Genomic DNA, 17343 nt, shown 5'->3' on the forward strand with positions numbered 1-17343 from the left:
CAGGCCCCAGACGCCCCTCTCCGCCCCCCGCCTCCGCCCCCCAACAAATAATAAACAATCGAGTAAAATTCGAAGGAAGGAAGGAGGAGAGGATAGAGAGAGGGCGAACCAGAAGGCAATCCTCCGCACGCTGATGGGAGGGAGAGTTAAAAGGAGAGGGACGTGAGAAGACCGGGGAGGGGAGGGAAGGAGCAGACCTGAGACGATGTGTCCAGCCGCGATGAGGTGGCATCAGGGGAGGAAAGTTGGAGAGCATTCTGCGGGGCACGCCTGGTAATACGGGGGGCGCTAGGGCCCGGCAGCGGCTGGTCTCGGGGCTCCTGGGCGGTGAGCGGCCCGCCGAAGGGGCGGAGACTGGGCCGCGCTAGCGCAACTCGGGCGGAGCCGGCAGACACGTGCGGGAGGAGGGCGGGCGCGCGCGCGCGGGCGCGCCTCACAGGCTCGCCCTGGGCGCGCGGCACCAGCAGCAGCGCGCGCTTGTTTACCAGCGCACGTGGGTGTTATTTTTAAACGGAATGTTGTGCTGGCAGCTCAGCGGAGTGGCGGGCGCGTGGGGCCGCCCGCGCCGGCTGGGGGACGCGGCGGGGCCCGCGCCACGGCCTCTACGAGCGAAGCTCAGGGGCCAACAAGGCTGTCCCCACTGCGGGCACTTGTGCAGCCGGCCGCTCCGGCTGGGAGCCTGATTGCGAGTTTCGCGCGCTGTCCAAGCCCCTACCGAGACAAGTGTTCTCGCCGCGGAACGCTGCCTTTTGTAAGCTCGGCCTCGGCTCCCTTATTCACATCCCGGGAACAAAGCCACCTCTTTCTTTTCGCCCTGGAGGCCGCGCCAGGCCGGGCTCCGCGGCCACCCGTTCTGGAGTAGAGTTCACACGTTCACACACTCATTGGCACAAAATACCGTCCACGAGGTGGATTCTCATCACCCTTCGTGGTTTGTGTCCCAGCTCCCTTGCTACGAATGTCCCCGGTCCATCTGTGCCCGTCTCTTGGGCACACATCTCTGCCCACGTACATCTGCCCTTCTACTTCGGTTGTCTGCGGAAGGGGAGGTCTGGGGTAGAGGTCTCTGCTTCCTGGGCTTGACCCCTCTGCGTGCGGCCCCTCTCCTCTCGTTGTGTGCCTGTCCCACTGAGAAGCCCAGAGTTTGCATTTCGTTTATAAGGTGGCAGTGTGGAAGATGATGTACGATCGCAGCGCTCAGCTTCAAGTGCCCAAGGCTGGGTAGAATTCATTACCCTGAGTCTGATTTTCTGCTTTGCACGAAGAAACAGGAGGCCAGATTACCCAGGGCTTTGCACTGTGGTAGAGCATAAAATCCAAAGAACTTTCAGTTGCTTCTTTTTAATACTTTAACACACTGTAAAAGAAACCACCCTTTTTCTTCTCTAAATCTAAGCAATCCTTTGTCATTAAGACATAGAAAGAATGTGTTTACACTGGCCAGGCTCTCAGCCATTATATTTTCACTATAAACATGTTGAGTGTCCATTTACAGAATGCATATCCCAAGGGCATTCCAAAAAAAATGAAAGAGTTAAAAGATTCAGTAGATTAATTGAGCTCATTGTGACCCTCTTGGTGATTAACAGGGGTAGGGACATAATAAAGCTCTTTCCCTCCAAAAGCTTTACAGTCTTAGGGGGATGAAACGTTTAAGAGTTCAGTATTTCAAGAGCTTAAAAGCAGTACAAGACAAATACAAGAGGTCATACATACAGTGTTGGGTAATTTTCTAATGAGTTGAGGATCAAAACTTCAAATGGCAGTGACTATAAACATTCAGTCTGGTAAATGTGAATCTTACCCAAAGAATTAACACTTGTAATGTGTCCCTATAAGCAAGCCTTTGAAAACTCAGAGTGATTGTTTCCTTTTAGCCTGAAAATGCTTTGACCTTTGCTTTCTTCTTGAAGGCTTCCTTGGTCCTTCATTTCTTCACCCAAGTGTTTAGTATAGGAAATCTGAATAAGTTATGGTTGTTGATTAGGAAAGAGTGCCAGCATTACCTTTGCAGTAGAATTTTTTAACAAAATTTTCCCTACTTATCATACCGTGTTTATTTCTACAATGATTTAAGGTGGCAACTGTCCACTCCATTTTGTAAATTCAATCACTGGAGGAACAAACATTTTTTTAAAATTTTTACTTGAATAAGCTAAGTAATCTGCTAAAACTGTTATCCTTATAAAACAGGAAGAGACATTAGATATCTTTCTCTCCACTATGTGAGGACACAGTGAGAAGGTGGCTATCTGCAAGCCAGGAAAAGAGCTCTCACCAGAAACCAAATCCTATTGGAAACTTGATCTTGGACTTCCCAGCCTCTGGAATGTGAAATTATTTCTTTGATCAGAAGCAGTGCCATGTTAGAGCACTGGAATCACAACTAGATGCTGAACAATCATTGACAGGAAGACACTGGAACTCACCAAAAAAAGATACCCAACATCCAAAGACAAACGAGAAGCTGCAATGAGACAGCAGGAGGGGCACAATCACAATAAAATCAAATCCCATAACCGCTGGGTGGGTGACTCACAAACTGGAGAACACTTATAGCACAGAAATCCACCCACTGGAGTGAAGATTCTGAGCCCCACGTCAGGCTTCCCAACCTGGGGGTCTGGCAACAGGAGGAGGAATTCCCAGAGAATCAGACTTTGAAGGCTAGCGGGATTTGATTGCAGGACTTTGACAGGACTGGGTGAAACAGAGACTCCACTCTTGGAGGGCACACACAAAGTAGTGTGCACATCGGGACCCAGGGGAAGGAGCAGTGACCCTGTAGGAGACTGAACCAGACCTACCTACTAGTGTTGGAGGGTCTCCTGCAGAGGTGGGTGGTGGCTGTGGCTCACCGCGGGGACAACAACACTGGCAGCAGAAGTTCTGGGAAGTACCCCTTGGCGTGAGTCCTCCTGGAGTCTGCCATTAGCCCCACCAAAGAGCCTGTAGCCTCCACTGCTGGGTTGCCTCAGGCCAAACAACCAACTGGAGGGAACTCAGCCCCACCCATCAGCAGACAAACAAAGTTTTACTGAGCTCTGCCCACCAGAGCAACACCCAGCTCTACCCACCACCAGTCCCTCCCATCCAGAAGCTTGCACAAGCCTCTCAGAGAGCTTCATCCACCAGAGGGCAGACAGCAGAAAAAGAAGAACTACAATCCTGCAGCCAGTGGAACGAAACCCACATTCACAGAAAGATAGACAGAATGAAAAGGCAGAGGACTATGCACCAGGTGAAGGAACAAGCTTAAACCCCAGAAAAACAACTAAATGAAGTGGAGATAGGCAACCTTCCAGAAAAAGAATTCAGAATAATGATAGTGAAGATGATCCAGGACCTCAGAAAAAGAATGGAGCCAGAGTTCGAGAAGATGCAAGAAATCTTTAACAAAGACCTAGGGACTTCCCTGGTGGCGCAGTAGTTAAGAATCTGCCTGCCAATGCAGGGAACATGGGTTCGAGCCTTGGTCCAGGAAGATCCCGTATGTCACGGAGCAACAAAGCCCATGTGCCATAACTACTGAGCCCACACACCACAACTACTGAAGCCCTTGTACCTAGTGCCTGTGCTCCGCAATGAAAGAAGGCACCTCAATGAGAAGCCCACGCACCTCAACGAAGAGTAGCCCCAGCTCGTCGTAACTAGACAAAGCCAGCGCACAGCAACGAAGACCCAACACAGTCAAAAATAAAATAAATAAATGGCCTCCTCCTTTAAAAAAAAAAAACCAAACACCTAGAAGAATTAAAGAACAAACACCTAGAAGAATTAAAGAACAAACAAACAGAGATGAACCATACAATAACTGAAATGAAAACTACACTAGAAGGAATCAATACCAGAATAACTGAGGCAGAAGAATGGATAAGTGACCTGGAAGACAGAATGGTGGAATTCACTGCCATGGAACAGACAAAGAAAAAAGAATGAAAAGAAATGAAGATAGCCTAAGAGACCTCTGAGACAACATTAAATGCACCAACATTCGCATTATAGGGGTCCCACAAGGAGAAGAGAGAGAGGAAGGACCCGAGGAAAATATTTGAAGAGATTATAGTCGAAAACTTCCCTAACATGAGAAAGGAATTAGCCACCCAAGTCCAGGAAGCACAGAGAGACCCAGGCAGGATAAATGCAAGGAGAAAAAGGCCGAGACACATAGTAATCAAACTGACAAAAATTCAAGACAAAGAAAAATTATTAAACACAACAATGGAAAAATGACAAATAACATACAAGGGAACTCCCATAAGGTTAACAGATGATTTCTCAGCAGAAATTCTACAAGCCACAAGGGAGTGCCATGATATATTTAAAGTGATGAAAGGGAAGAACCTACAACCAAGATTACTCTATCCGGCAAGGATCTCATTCAGATTTGACGGAAAAATCAAAAGCTTCACAGACAAGCAAAAGCTAAAAGAATTCACCACCAAACCAGCTCTACAACAAATGCTAAAGGAACTTTTCTAAGTGGTAAACACAAGAGAAGAAAAGGACCTACAAAAACAAACCCCCAAAATTAAGAAAACGGTAATAAGAACATACATATTGATAATTACCTTAAATGTAAATGGATAAAATGCTCAAACCAAAAGACACAGGCTTGCTGAATGGATACAAAAACAAGACCCGTATATATGCTGTCTACAAGAGACCCAATTCTGACCTAGGGACACATACAGACTGAAAATGAGAGGATGGAAAACGATATTCCATGCATATGGAAATCAAAGAAAGCTTGAGCAGCAATACTCATATCAGATAAAATAGACTTTAAAATAAAGAATATTACAAGAGACAAGGAAGGACACTACATAATGATCAAGGGATCAATCCAAGAAGAAGATATAACAATTATAAATATATATGCACCCAACATAGGAGCACCTCAATACATAAGGCAACTGCTAACAGCTATAAAAGAGGAAATCGACAGTAACACAATAATAGTGGGGGACTTTAACACCTCACTTACACCAATGGACAGATCATCCAGAGAGAAAATTAATAAGGAAACACAAGCTTTAAATGACACAATAGACCAGATAGATTTAATTGATATTTATAGGACATTCAATCCAAAAAGAGCAGATTACACTTTCTTCTCAAGTGCACACGGAACATTCTCCAGGATAGATCACATTTTGGATCACAAATCAAGTCTCGGTAAATTAAAGAAAATTGAAATCATATCAAGCATCTTTTCTGACCACAATGCTATGAGACTAGAAATAAATTACAAGGAAAAAAACGTAAAAAACACAAACACATGGAGGCTAAACAATACATTACTAAATAGCCAAGAGATCACTGAAGAAATCAAAGAGGAAATCAAAAAATACCTAGAGACAAACGACAATGAAACATGACGATCCAAAACCTATGGGATGCAGCAAAAGCAGTTCTAAGAGGGAAGTTTGTAGCAATGCAATCCTACCTCAAGAAACAAGAAAAATCTCAAATAAACAATCTAACCTTACACCTACAGGAACTAGAGAAAGAAGAACAAACAAAACCCAAAGTTAGTAGAAGGAAAGAAATCATAAAGTTAAGAGCAGATATGGCCTTTATTATGTTGAGGTAGGTTCCCTCTATGACAAACCCACAGCAAGCATCATACTCAATGGTGAAAAATTGAAAGCATTTCCACTAAGATCAGGAACAAGACAAGGATGTCCACTCTCGCCACTCTTTTTCAACATAATTTTGGAAGACCTAGCCACAGCAATCAGAGAAGAAAAAGAAAAAAAGGAATACAAATTGGAAAAGAAGTAAAACTGTCACTGTTCGCCGATGACATGATACTATACATAGAAAATCCTAAAGATGCCACCAGAAAACTACTAGAACTAATCAATGAATATGGTAAGGTTGCAGGATACAAACTTAATGCACAGAAGTCTCTGGCATTCCTATATACCAACAACAAAAAGTCTGAAAGAGACTTTTGTGCCAATATGGTATTGGCACAAAAACAGAAATATAGATCAATGGAACAGGATAGAAAGCCCAGAGGTAAACCCACGCACCTATGGTCACTTTATATTTGATAAAGGAGGCAAGAATATACAATGGAGAAAAGACAGCCTCTTCAATAAGTCGTGCTGGGAAAACTGGACAGCTACATGTAAAAGAATGAAATTACAACACTCCCTAACACCATACACAAAAATAAACTCAAAATGGTTTAAAGACCTAAATGTAAGGCCAGACACTATCAAACTCTTAGAGGAAAACATAGGCAGAACACTCTATGACATACATCACAGCAAGATCCTTTTTGATCCACCTCCTAGAGAAATGGAAATAAAAACAAAAATAAACAAATGGGACCTAATGAAACCAAAAGCTTTTGCACAGCAAAGGAAACCATAAACATGATGAAAAGAGAACCTTCAGAATGGGAGAAAATATTTACAAATGAAGTAACTGACAAAGGATTAATCTCCAAGATTTATAAGCAGCTCATGCAGCTCAATATCAAAAAACCAAACAACCCAATCCAAAAATGGGCAGAAGACCTAAATAGACATTTCTCCAAAGAAGATATACAGATTGCCAACAAACACATGGAAGAATGTTCAACATCATTAATCATTAGAGAAATGCAAATCAAAACTACAGTGAGGTATCACCTCACACTGGTTACAATGGGCATCATCAGAAAATCTACAAACAATAAATCCTGGAGAGGGTGTGGAGAAAAGGGAACCCTCTTGCACTGTTGGTGGGAATGTAAATTGCTACAGCCACTATGGAGATCAGTATGGAGGTTCCTTAAAAAACCAAAAATAGAACTACCATATGACCCAGCAATACCACTACTGGGCATATACCCAGAGAAAACCATAATTCAAAAAGACACCTACGCCCAATGTTCATTGCAGCACTATTTACAATAGTTAGGTCATGGAAGCAACCTAAATGCCCATCGACAGACGAATGGAAAAAGAAGAAGATACATATATACAATGCAATACACCCAGCCATAAAAAGGAACGATATTAGGTCATTTGTAGAGACGTGGATGAACCTAGAGACTGTCATACAGAGTGAAGTAAGTCAGAAAGAGAAAAACAAATATCATATATTAACACATGTGTGGAATCTTGAAAAATGGTATAGATGAACCAGTTTGCAAGGCAGAAATAGAGACAAGGATGTAGAGAATAAATGTATGGACACCAAGTGGGGAAAGCGGGGTGGGGGCAGGTGGTGGGATGAATTAGGAGATTGGGATTGACATGTATACACTAATATGTATAAAATAGATAACTAATAAGAACCTGCTGTATAAAAATAAAATAAAATAAAATTCAAAAAAATATAAGCTAAGTAAAGTCACCAATTCAAACATCGAATTGTGGTGGTATTGGTGGTAGATGCCAAGGCTTTCCTCTGAGGGGTCACCACTAGCATCTGGGTCCTTGCACAGTCCTCCTTGCACCTAGGTCAGCTGGATCCTCCCTCTGACCCAGCCCAAACACCAGGGACTGAGCACGCTGCCTGTGAGCAAGGCGCTCATGTCCCTCTTGGATTGGCTTCTATGTCCATCTCACTAATGAAGACAGGAAACACAAACACAATATAGCCTCCAAGCAAATGTATGACCTAGCTGAAAGGAGAGAAGGATCCCCAATATTCAGGTCTATAGATGCTCCCCATCCTTTGTCTGACACCCTCATTAGTCCTTCCTCTGCTCCCCCACTCCTCAGCAAACTACTCCCCTGGAAAACATATTTATTGAACACTATGTACCAAAGAGCCTGAGCTTTGTCTTGTCCTCTGGGGCATCAACCCAGGCAGGTTTCATCACCACCCTCTCCAAGAGTCTGGAGCTCCTGTCCTCTCCCCCTCCCTTTTCCCCCTTCAGATGTGACATACCCTGGCAGAGCCTCCCCCAGGTCATTACAGTGACTGTCCTGTGGTTCATCTGGAGGGCAAGTATGTGTGCTTTCAGGGAGAAAAAAAGGTGGAGGATCCAAAAACGGGTGAAGATTTACCTGAGATGGAATTGCATAGACCAGAGAACGTGGGAAGTATTCTCTGTTTCGGTGTTAGGAGGTAATGATGACAGCTAACCTTTGTCACTTAATATGCTCCAGGTCCTGAACTAAGCATTTTATTGGCAGTGTTTAATTTAATCCTCACAAAGACTATATGTAATAGGTAGAGTAGTGCTAAATGGAATGGGGTTTAAGAATTGAAGCTCTGAGGTTAAGTCTGATCCCCTCACCTACAAGCTATATGACCTTGGGCTGTTATTTAACCATTGAGCCTCAGTTCTTCATTCATAAAATGAGAAGAATACCATCTAGGATAGTTGGAAGGGTTGGGTGAAATGAAATTATGAATCTAAAGCATTTAGGATTAGAATCTGAGGAGGAGGGGGCACTTTCTAAAATAATGATGCCCAGGCTCCTTCTTGGACCAACCAAATTAGAATCTTTAAGAGTAGGTTCTAGCACTGATACTTTTTTAAATGTTTGCCGTGTGATTCCAAGGCAGGGAAGGTTGAGAAGAGTGAGCTAGAGGTCTTTCTTCTGCACACTCCAGTGTTTGCCCTCAGCTATGACTAATTGGGTAGGGTTCCTACATGTAACATCTCAGTTTATCTTTAGAACAACCTACTCAAGCAGGGACCATCCCCCTCATTTTACAGGATTTTCCCTGAGATCACACAGTAAGCGGCAGGCCCAGGACTTGAACTGAGGTCTGTCTGAATCCATGGCATGTGCACTTCCCCCAACCCTGCACTGCCTCTCCAACAGCAGTTCTTTATGTGGGCCATTTGGCCTAGAGAGGACAGAACTACATAAGCAAGCATAACCCCAAGCACTAACCCAACCAGACAATAGCTGGTGGTTATCTGGCCAAACCTGCCCCCCTCAGGTTGTTTTTGGGCTCTCTCATATGTTTTTAAAGTTTCTGAGTCAATTGCCAACATTTAGAAAGGAGATGTCACCTAAATGCTAGATTTCTAACTCTCCTTGAAAAATCAGATCTGGTAACACTGACACCATACTCACAGGGCAACGATGAGCTGGTACATGCTCTCCAGTTCCCCTTTTCCTTATCAGGCCCTCCTCCCTCATTTATGAGTCCTGACTGATCTCTAGGCACTTGATTCAGCCACCCTGTCTTGCATCTTCTACCTCTGCTAGAGGTGGTTCATTCCAGTGTGTGAGAAACAACTGTGTACATCTCTTCCCAACTCTTTGTTTAGTGAATCAAACTGGTAGCTTGAAGTAGACTGCTGTGGAAATATTCAGCCCCCAGAAATGGCAAATGCTAATAACCAAGTCTTCTATTTTTCTTTCTGAGAGCCAGTTTGCCAGCACACCATTATCTCTACTCTTCTCAGCCACTGTCTAGTATTCTGAGGACAGAGATGGGTTCTGAATAAAAAGTGAAGGCAACAGAAACACTTGAGAAACTGTACCTCAGCTCTGCTTAGCAATTGATTATACATTGCTAACCTTGTTTTTATAGTACTTCAATTTAACATAGTGGGTAGATACCCAGAACAAACCTCTTGATGAAAACTAAAGCTGGATAAGATTTTAAAATATTTTTTTAAATGAATCATTGAGCTGGCAAGAAAACCACGGAAACCAAAAACAAAGTTAAAGTGGGACCCCTGGGAAGTGAGCAAGCTCATAGAAAATCTGTCAAACAATAGTATCATGAGTTTTCACATTGCCAAGGTGCAGGGGCTGAGAGACAGAAGATAAAGCCTCACGCCTGCACAAGATCATGAGCAAAATAAGAATCTGTCCCAATGTAAACTGATACAACCACTATAGAAAAAGAGTATGGAAGTTCCTCAAAAAATTAAAAACAGAATTACCATATGATCCAGCAATCTCACTTCTGGGTATATATCCAAGAGAAATGAAATCATCTCAAAAAGATATCTGTACCCCACATCCATTCATAATAGCCAAGACATGGAAACAACCTAAGTATCTGTCATGGGGAAAGAAGATGTGGTGTATATATGTAATGGAATATTCCTCAGCCATAAAAAAGGAAATCCTGCCATTTGTGAAAACATGGATGTACCTTGAGGGTATTATGCTAAGTGAAATAAGTCAGACAGAAAAAGGCTGTATGATCTCACAAGTGTAAACTAAGAAAGCCAAACTCACAGAAACTGAAAGTAGATTGGTGGTTGCCATAGGCTGGAGAATGGGGGAAATGGGAAAACGTTGGTCAAAGGGTATAAACTTTAATTATAAAATGAATAAGTTTTGGTGACTATAGTTAACAATACTGTTGTATACGTGAAAGTTGCTAAGAGAGTAGATCTTAAATATTCTCACCACATACAAAAAACAAATAACTATGTGAGGTAACGTATATGTTAATTAACCTTATTGTGGCAATCATTTCACAATATATATGTATATCAAACCATATATACCTTAAACTTACACAATCTTGTATGTCAATTATATCTCAGTAAAGCTGGGAAAAATAATAATTTCATACAAACTAAAAATTTATGTATTAAAAAAAGAAACTCGCCATAAAACTGGGACTCCAGAGAGCCAAAGTGAAGATGAATGTGAAACTGACCTGCTATGCAGAAGAGGACCCCCTACAGTTTGGTTGTCTTGATCCTGGTGCTGGGTGAATTTGGAAAAGATGTCTAAACCTTCCTTGAGAGCTCATAACTATGGTGTAGTCTACATGTAAGATTGTGACCCAAATTCATGATACCACAGAATTTAAAAATCTTAATGAGTTCAAGTTTTGGGTGCTCCCAACAACTGGCAGAAGCAAACACAACACCTCTCTGAAGGAATATCTTGAACCTACACTGCTAAGGATGCAGATAAAGTTGCAGGAACAAAAGCTCACAATCAGAAAACACAAAACACACACGAAAGCAAAAGCCCCCATGAGTAAGAGCAGACAGAGACAAAAAGTAGCGTCAGACACACGGAGATTTGGGGTAATGGGAATAAGCAGATGCAGAAAATAAGTGTGCTTAATGTATTTCAAGAAATAAAAGAGAAGTTTGAAAATATAAACAAGGAAAAAGAGTCTACTAAAAAAAAAAACCTGAGTATTGCAATTTAGGTTAAAAGTTTAAAAAGCTGAGTGGATTTGAAATCAAAGTACTTCTTTCTTATTTTTAATTTTTTCTCCCCAACTAGATTTTGAGGCACAAGCCCCTTGAAGACACAGGGTCCAGGCTGAACACTTCATAGGTTATTGCTTACTGAACGAAGGAAAGTCGTACTCAACTCTGCTTTTGAAAGTCAGCAGTAAGAACTCAGTTTGTGATTACTTTTTCAATATTCTATTGTAAGATCCAACAAATCACTTCTAAGGGAAAGGAAGACATGAAAGCAGACTTAGTGCAATGCTGCCAGTGACCGGCCTGCAGCAGATGGCATTGGGCTTGGTAAGTGGTCCATCTACTCCACTTCTCATCTTGGGAAAACTTGTGAAGTGAGCATGTGTCCATGTCCACTTGGTAGAAAATCTATTTATTTATTATTTGTTTTTAATTTTTTAAAATTTTATTTATTTATTTATTTATTTTGCAGTACACGGGCCTCTCACTGTTGCGGCCTCTCCCGTTGCGGAGCACAGGCTCCGGACGCGCAGGCTCAGCGGCCATGGCTCAGGGGCCTAGCCGCTCGGCAGCATGTGGGATCTTCCCGGACTGGGGCACGAACCCGTGTCCCCTGCATCGGCAGGTGGACTCTCCACCAATGCACTACCAGGGAAACCCCAGAAAATCTATTTTAAATGCCTAGTGATTGGAATTTTGAATACAAATTACTATAAAACATTGATGTGGTACTTAAAGAAATCAAGGCCATATGGAACCATTCATTACTCTTCAGAATGTATGGCATTTCCCTGGTGCAATGTGGCATTTCCACTAACGTTTGAAGTTTTCTGGAATAGTCTGATACTAAAGCCCACACAGGGTATGATTTAGGGCTCAGGGGACATCAGATCTTATTTTTGCCTCTCCCAAATCCACACCTGGAAATGGAGCAAACCTGTGAAACAGGAAGATGACAGAGAAAAAATTTTACAGTTTGACAAAGTTTGCAAGTATGATTTGAAATTCTCAAGCTACCAAGGTATGAGGCCTGTGCTTATGTTACAGTGAACCCTGGCTGTAACACAGAAAGTACCACATAAAGCTACTACCGCAGTCGCTGTGAGGATGGTGTATTTGAGCTTGAATGCTATTCATTAACGATGGTTCAAACATCTTAGGAGAAAGTTCTCCTTCACTGAAAGAACTTTTCTCTGAGTCCGGTTCTTCTTGGTGGCCTATCAGAGAAGGATGTTCATGGGACGTGCTTTGTGAGCCCGCTTGGCCCACTCCAGGGGATGGAGTTCAAGGCGTGTGACCTAAGAGCACCCGGGTTCTCGCCAGAGGAGAAATTCTGGTCCCTGGTTAAATCCTCTCTTCTCAGAAGGTGGTTCTTCTCCTCATGTTGGGAAAGGCTCACCTTCACTCTTTTCCCGCTCCTGGAGTAGTTCACGTTCCTTTAACACATTTCTGTGCCCTCTTAAGGGCTACTTATGCTCATTTCTGGAAGGATACCTGATGCCGCCAAAATGGGTGACAAAATCGCTAAGTGAGACATATGTGAGGAGGAAGTGTCTAGGCCTCCAGCATTAAATCTGAACCTCACACATTTGCACAGCATTTTGAGTCCTTTTGTTATCTCATTTCTCAAATGTATAATTTGAAGGCTTTGTTTTTTTCCACTTAAAATGACTTTCATAAAATCTGTATTTGGGAAACAAATAACTAAGCCAAGTGAATAATTCCATAAAAGAACACAATCCCCATTTCATAATATATGCAAATGTCAAACCACTATGTAGTATACCTGAAACTAACATAATATTCTATGTCAACTATATTTCAATTAAAAAAAAAACAAACATCATAATCCCTGGGGTACCTGTCCTGTTTGGGGAACTGACCAAACCCAGGTACTTTTGGTCAGGCTTTCCTATTCTCTATGAAACTCCCTTTGGAGTTTGTGGAGATTTTGCCAACCAATAAAAGGATGAGGTTTGAGCTGGGCCTTTTTTTTCCCACTTTTTGTGCCATAAAGATATGCTGTTGACATGGATGGACCTAAAGACTGTCATACTGAGTGAAGTAAGTCAGACAGAGAAAGACATCATATGATATGGCTTATATGTGGAATCTAAGAAAAAGGTACAAAACAGAAATAGAGTCACAGATGTAGAAAACAAACTTATGGTTACCAGGGGGTAATGGGGGGGAGGGATAAATTGGGAGATTGGGATTGATATATACACACTACTATGTATAAAACAGATAATTAGTAAGGAGCCACTGTATAGCACAGGGAACTCTACTCAATACCCTGTAATGACCTATATGGGAAAAGAATCTAAAAAAGAGTGGGTATATGTATATGTATAACTTGATTTTTTTGCTGTACACTTGAAACTAACACAACATTGTAAATCAACTACACTCCAACAAAATTTTTTTTTAACAATATTGTTGAAGAGTGAATGGGCTGTCATGACAACTGACTGGAAGGGTTGTAAGTGACATGGAGCCTTAAGATGGGAGAGACTGTGGGCTGCACAGGCAACCTTTCTCCAGTGGACAGGCCGTGGAGAGGAGGGCCCAAAAGCTAAGGGAAGGTCAGTGGCCGCAGAAACCATTGTCAGCAGGCCCCCAGACCTGATGACTCTCTGGGTTAAGTGGCAAAATTAAGTTTCTTTATCTGCTGAGTAGAGAATCAGGCCTGATCTGGGGAAACCATAGGAAAAAGAATTCCATGAGGCCCAGACTAAAAGAGGTGGCCATTTTGACCCATTTCCCCTCTAAAAATGCCATGTTATCAACAAATTGTCCTTCTCAAGCTAATTGATCCCCAAGTGAACAATTAGAGTTGCATTCCTTTCTCAGGAGTATAAGACTTGTTTGTCTTTATAGGTTTTAAGTTATTCCCCTCCACTTTTTCACAGTTGCTGTACATTAATACTGAAATTAGGCCAGGTCAAAATTCATCTGTCGTTGTTTCTTAACTTCTGAATTCAAGAAATACTCAGGGCTTCCCTGGTGGCACAGTGGTTGAGAGTCCGCTTGCCAATGCAGGGGACACGGGTTCGTGCCCCGGTCCGGGAGGATCCCACATGCTGCAGAGCGGCTGGGCCCGTGAGCCATGGCCCAGGACTCATGGACGCTGAGCCTGCGCGTCCGGAGCCTGTGCTCCGCAACGGGAGAGGCCACAACAGTGAGAGGCCCGCGCACCGCAAAAAAAAAAAAAGAAAGAAATACTCAGAAGATGAGAGAGAATTGAAAGAGAATGTTAGATGGCTTGAAAAATTCCTTCTGGAAGTCTTTAATGTTGTCTACTAATGCTACTTCATTCTGTCAGATATAAAAATTTATTAACCTTGAATATCTCAACTTATCCAATATGAATCACAGGCACTTAAAATGTTTTTAAAAATACTTATATTTTTTACTTGTCCTATATTTCTGAGAGTGGATCTCCCATCTCCCTCAGCATATACTTTTTTTTCCACTTTTTATCGAGAAATCTAACCTGCTTTCAGAAAATCACGGAACAGTTGACAGTTTGTGTAACAGTGCACAGTTTAATGACTGGTTAAGAGAACACCCATATTAAAAGAGAGAGAGAGAGAGTGAGAACACCCATATAAGTAACACCTGGGTCAAGAAATAGAATATTACTAGCACCTTACAAATTCCTGGGGGTGCCCTTCCCCATTGAAACCCTCCTCTCTCCCCCTCAAAGTAATCACTCCTAACTTTTGTGGTAATCATTTCTTTGCTGTTCTTCATAGCTTTCCACCTATGTTTGATCCCTAAACACTATCATTTAGTTTTGCCTGGTTTTGATCTTCATATGAATGGAATCACACCGCATATGTTCTTTTGTGTCTTGCTTCTCCCTCTTGATATTACGTTTGTAAGGTTCACCCATGTTGCTGTGTGCTGCTGTACGTCACTCATTTTCTTGGCCACATGGTACTCTGTTGTATGAAGAGTTATCTATCTATCCATAACCTGTATAGAGATATCTAAATTTATCTGTTGTAATATTGATGGCTAATTGGGTTGCTTCCAGTTTAGGGCAATTGTGACCATTGTTTTTCTGAACATTCCTAGGCATGTGTGCATGAGTTTAGTGTATACTTAATAAAGGCACTTCCAGGTCAAAGCCACGTGCATCTTCCAATTCACTGAATGCCAGACAGTTCTCCAAAGTGGTTGTACAGTTTACACTCACCAACACAGTATGAATGTGCGCCTCATCCACTCTCTCACTAGCACTTGGAATTGTTGGACTGTTTAAATTTTTAATTTTCTTCTTTTAGTGATGATGGATTTAAACAATTTAGATGTAATTAAGATTAATTGGGCAACTGCTAAGAAGCAGTGCCTGGATTAGGAGTTTCTGTACATATTTAATCATCATTAATCACAACAGCCCTATAAAAGAGATGATGTTCTCCCCATTTCAGAACTAAGGAAACTGAAGCCACAGCCAGGAGTTTCCCAGCTGAGGCCCTAACAGAGCTGGGACTTGAACCCGGGTCTGGTTCACTGTAAAGAGCACCGTCTCTCCACATTATCACACAGTCTCCCCTCGTCATCATCTGGAAGACGGCTGACTGGGTTGGAGTGCCTCCTATGGCCCACCTAAGGCCTTTGCTGGGGCCTGGGCCCTGGCTCTGACCTCACACATGCCCAAATCCAGATGACAGATCTCACCACCCAAAGGAGACATTACAGGAGGTGTCTGCTGCACTAACCCAGCAGAAACACATTTCTCTTGTTATAAAGGATTCTTCTTAAATGCTCTTTAACTAGCTTATTCCGTTTCGTTTAATGCCCAGAAACCTACTGTTCTCTTTCAGCTTCAGCCTTAGTCCTTTTGCAATGGGATTTTTCCCTTCCAGACTGAGCTACTTGAGGGCAAAGACTGATCCCGTTTTTAAAAAAATCATGGGGACTTCCCTGGTGGCACAGTGGTCAAGAATCTGCCTGCCAATGCAGGGGACACAGGTTCGAGCCCTGGTCTGGGAAGATCCCACATGCTGCGGAGCAACTAAGCCCGTGCACCACAACTACTGAGCCTGCGCTCTAGAGCCTACGAGCCACAACTACTGAGCCCACGTGCCACAACTACTGAAGCCCATGTGCCTAGAGCCTGTGCTCCACAACAAGAGAAGCCACTGCAATGAGAAAAGCGGCCCACGCACTGCAACGAAGAGTAGCGCCTGCTTGCCACAACTAGAGAAAGCCCGCACACAGCAACGAAGACCCAACGCAGCCAAATAAATAAATAAATAAATAAAATCATGTTTGGGGCGGTGTCAGTCAAAAGGTACAAAGTTTCATTGATACAAGATACATAAACTCTGGAGGTCTGTACAACATGTGGCCTATAATTAACAATACTGTATTATACACTTAAAATTTTGCTAAGAGGGTAGATCTTCTGTTAAGTGCTCTACTATGAAAGAAAAAAATCTAATTTAAACACCAACAAACCAAAAAGAAAGAAAGAAATAGGGTGGAAATAAACTTTTGGAGGTGATGACCTCATGGGTGTATACTTATCTTCAAACTCATCAAGTTGTATGTTAAATATGTACAGCTTTTTTTGGTCATACCTCAAAAAATGGTTAAAATAGAATAAAATAAATTATAAGTTGAATGCCCAGGTCAGAGATCAACATGGGAGAAAGAACACAGGGACCAGGAGATGTGGCTCCCGTTCTCTGCTCCATCCTCGAGTCACTCAGGCCTTTTGACCTTCCCCAGTCTCAATTTCCTCTTCTATAAAAACGAAAGGGCTGACGAGAGAATCTCAGAGGCACTTTCCAGCGCTAGCATCTGTGACTGTGTTAATTTCAACAAGCAGTTATCTAACACCTTCTGTTTCCACCCGTTTACAAACAAAACTTCTGGCCCATATCATTGATACACAGGTAAAGTGCCACGGAGCTGTTTTGTTTTCCCTTGTTTCATGTTCGTGGGTATTTGTCATTTCTTCATGGTTTACCTATTTCTAACCTTTAGATTTAGTTCTTTTTAAATCAAGGGCCATCTTTGCTGTTTCCCCAATTGATTGTGAGGCCAGGGATTGTGTCTAGCTTGTCTTTGTCTCTTCAGCACATAGGAGGCACTCAACAAATGGAGAAGGAAAGAAGGAAGGAAGGACAGGAGGAAGGAAGGGAGGACAGATCTTTCGAATCTTCCTATACTTGTGATATCACTGAGCACAGATAGTCGCTATTTAAACGACTCTCCCTGCTCAC

The 17343-nt window shown here is 42.5% G+C and overlaps 1 protein-coding gene and 1 long non-coding RNA gene across 2 annotated transcripts in view; one reads left to right on the forward strand and one right to left on the reverse strand.

Moving 5' to 3' along the window:
• FOXO3 (forkhead box O3) overlaps positions 1-354 on the reverse strand; it is a 119692-nt gene extending 119338 nt beyond the window's left edge. The window contains 1 exon segment of the mRNA XM_067702408.1: positions 198-354. The gene's annotated coding sequence lies outside the window, so the exon portion shown is untranslated.
• Positions 94-16949, forward strand: LOC137204673 (uncharacterized). Its single transcript, XR_010933786.1, has 3 exons — positions 94-273; positions 11178-11428; positions 15937-16949. It is a non-coding gene; the product is annotated as an uncharacterized lncRNA (long non-coding RNA).
• The last annotated feature ends 394 nt before the right edge of the window (positions 16950-17343 follow it).

The sequence above is a fragment of the Pseudorca crassidens genome, chromosome 13 (genome assembly GCF_039906515.1).
Source record: "Pseudorca crassidens isolate mPseCra1 chromosome 13, mPseCra1.hap1, whole genome shotgun sequence".
Classification (NCBI taxonomy): Eukaryota; Metazoa; Chordata; class Mammalia; order Artiodactyla; family Delphinidae; genus Pseudorca; species Pseudorca crassidens.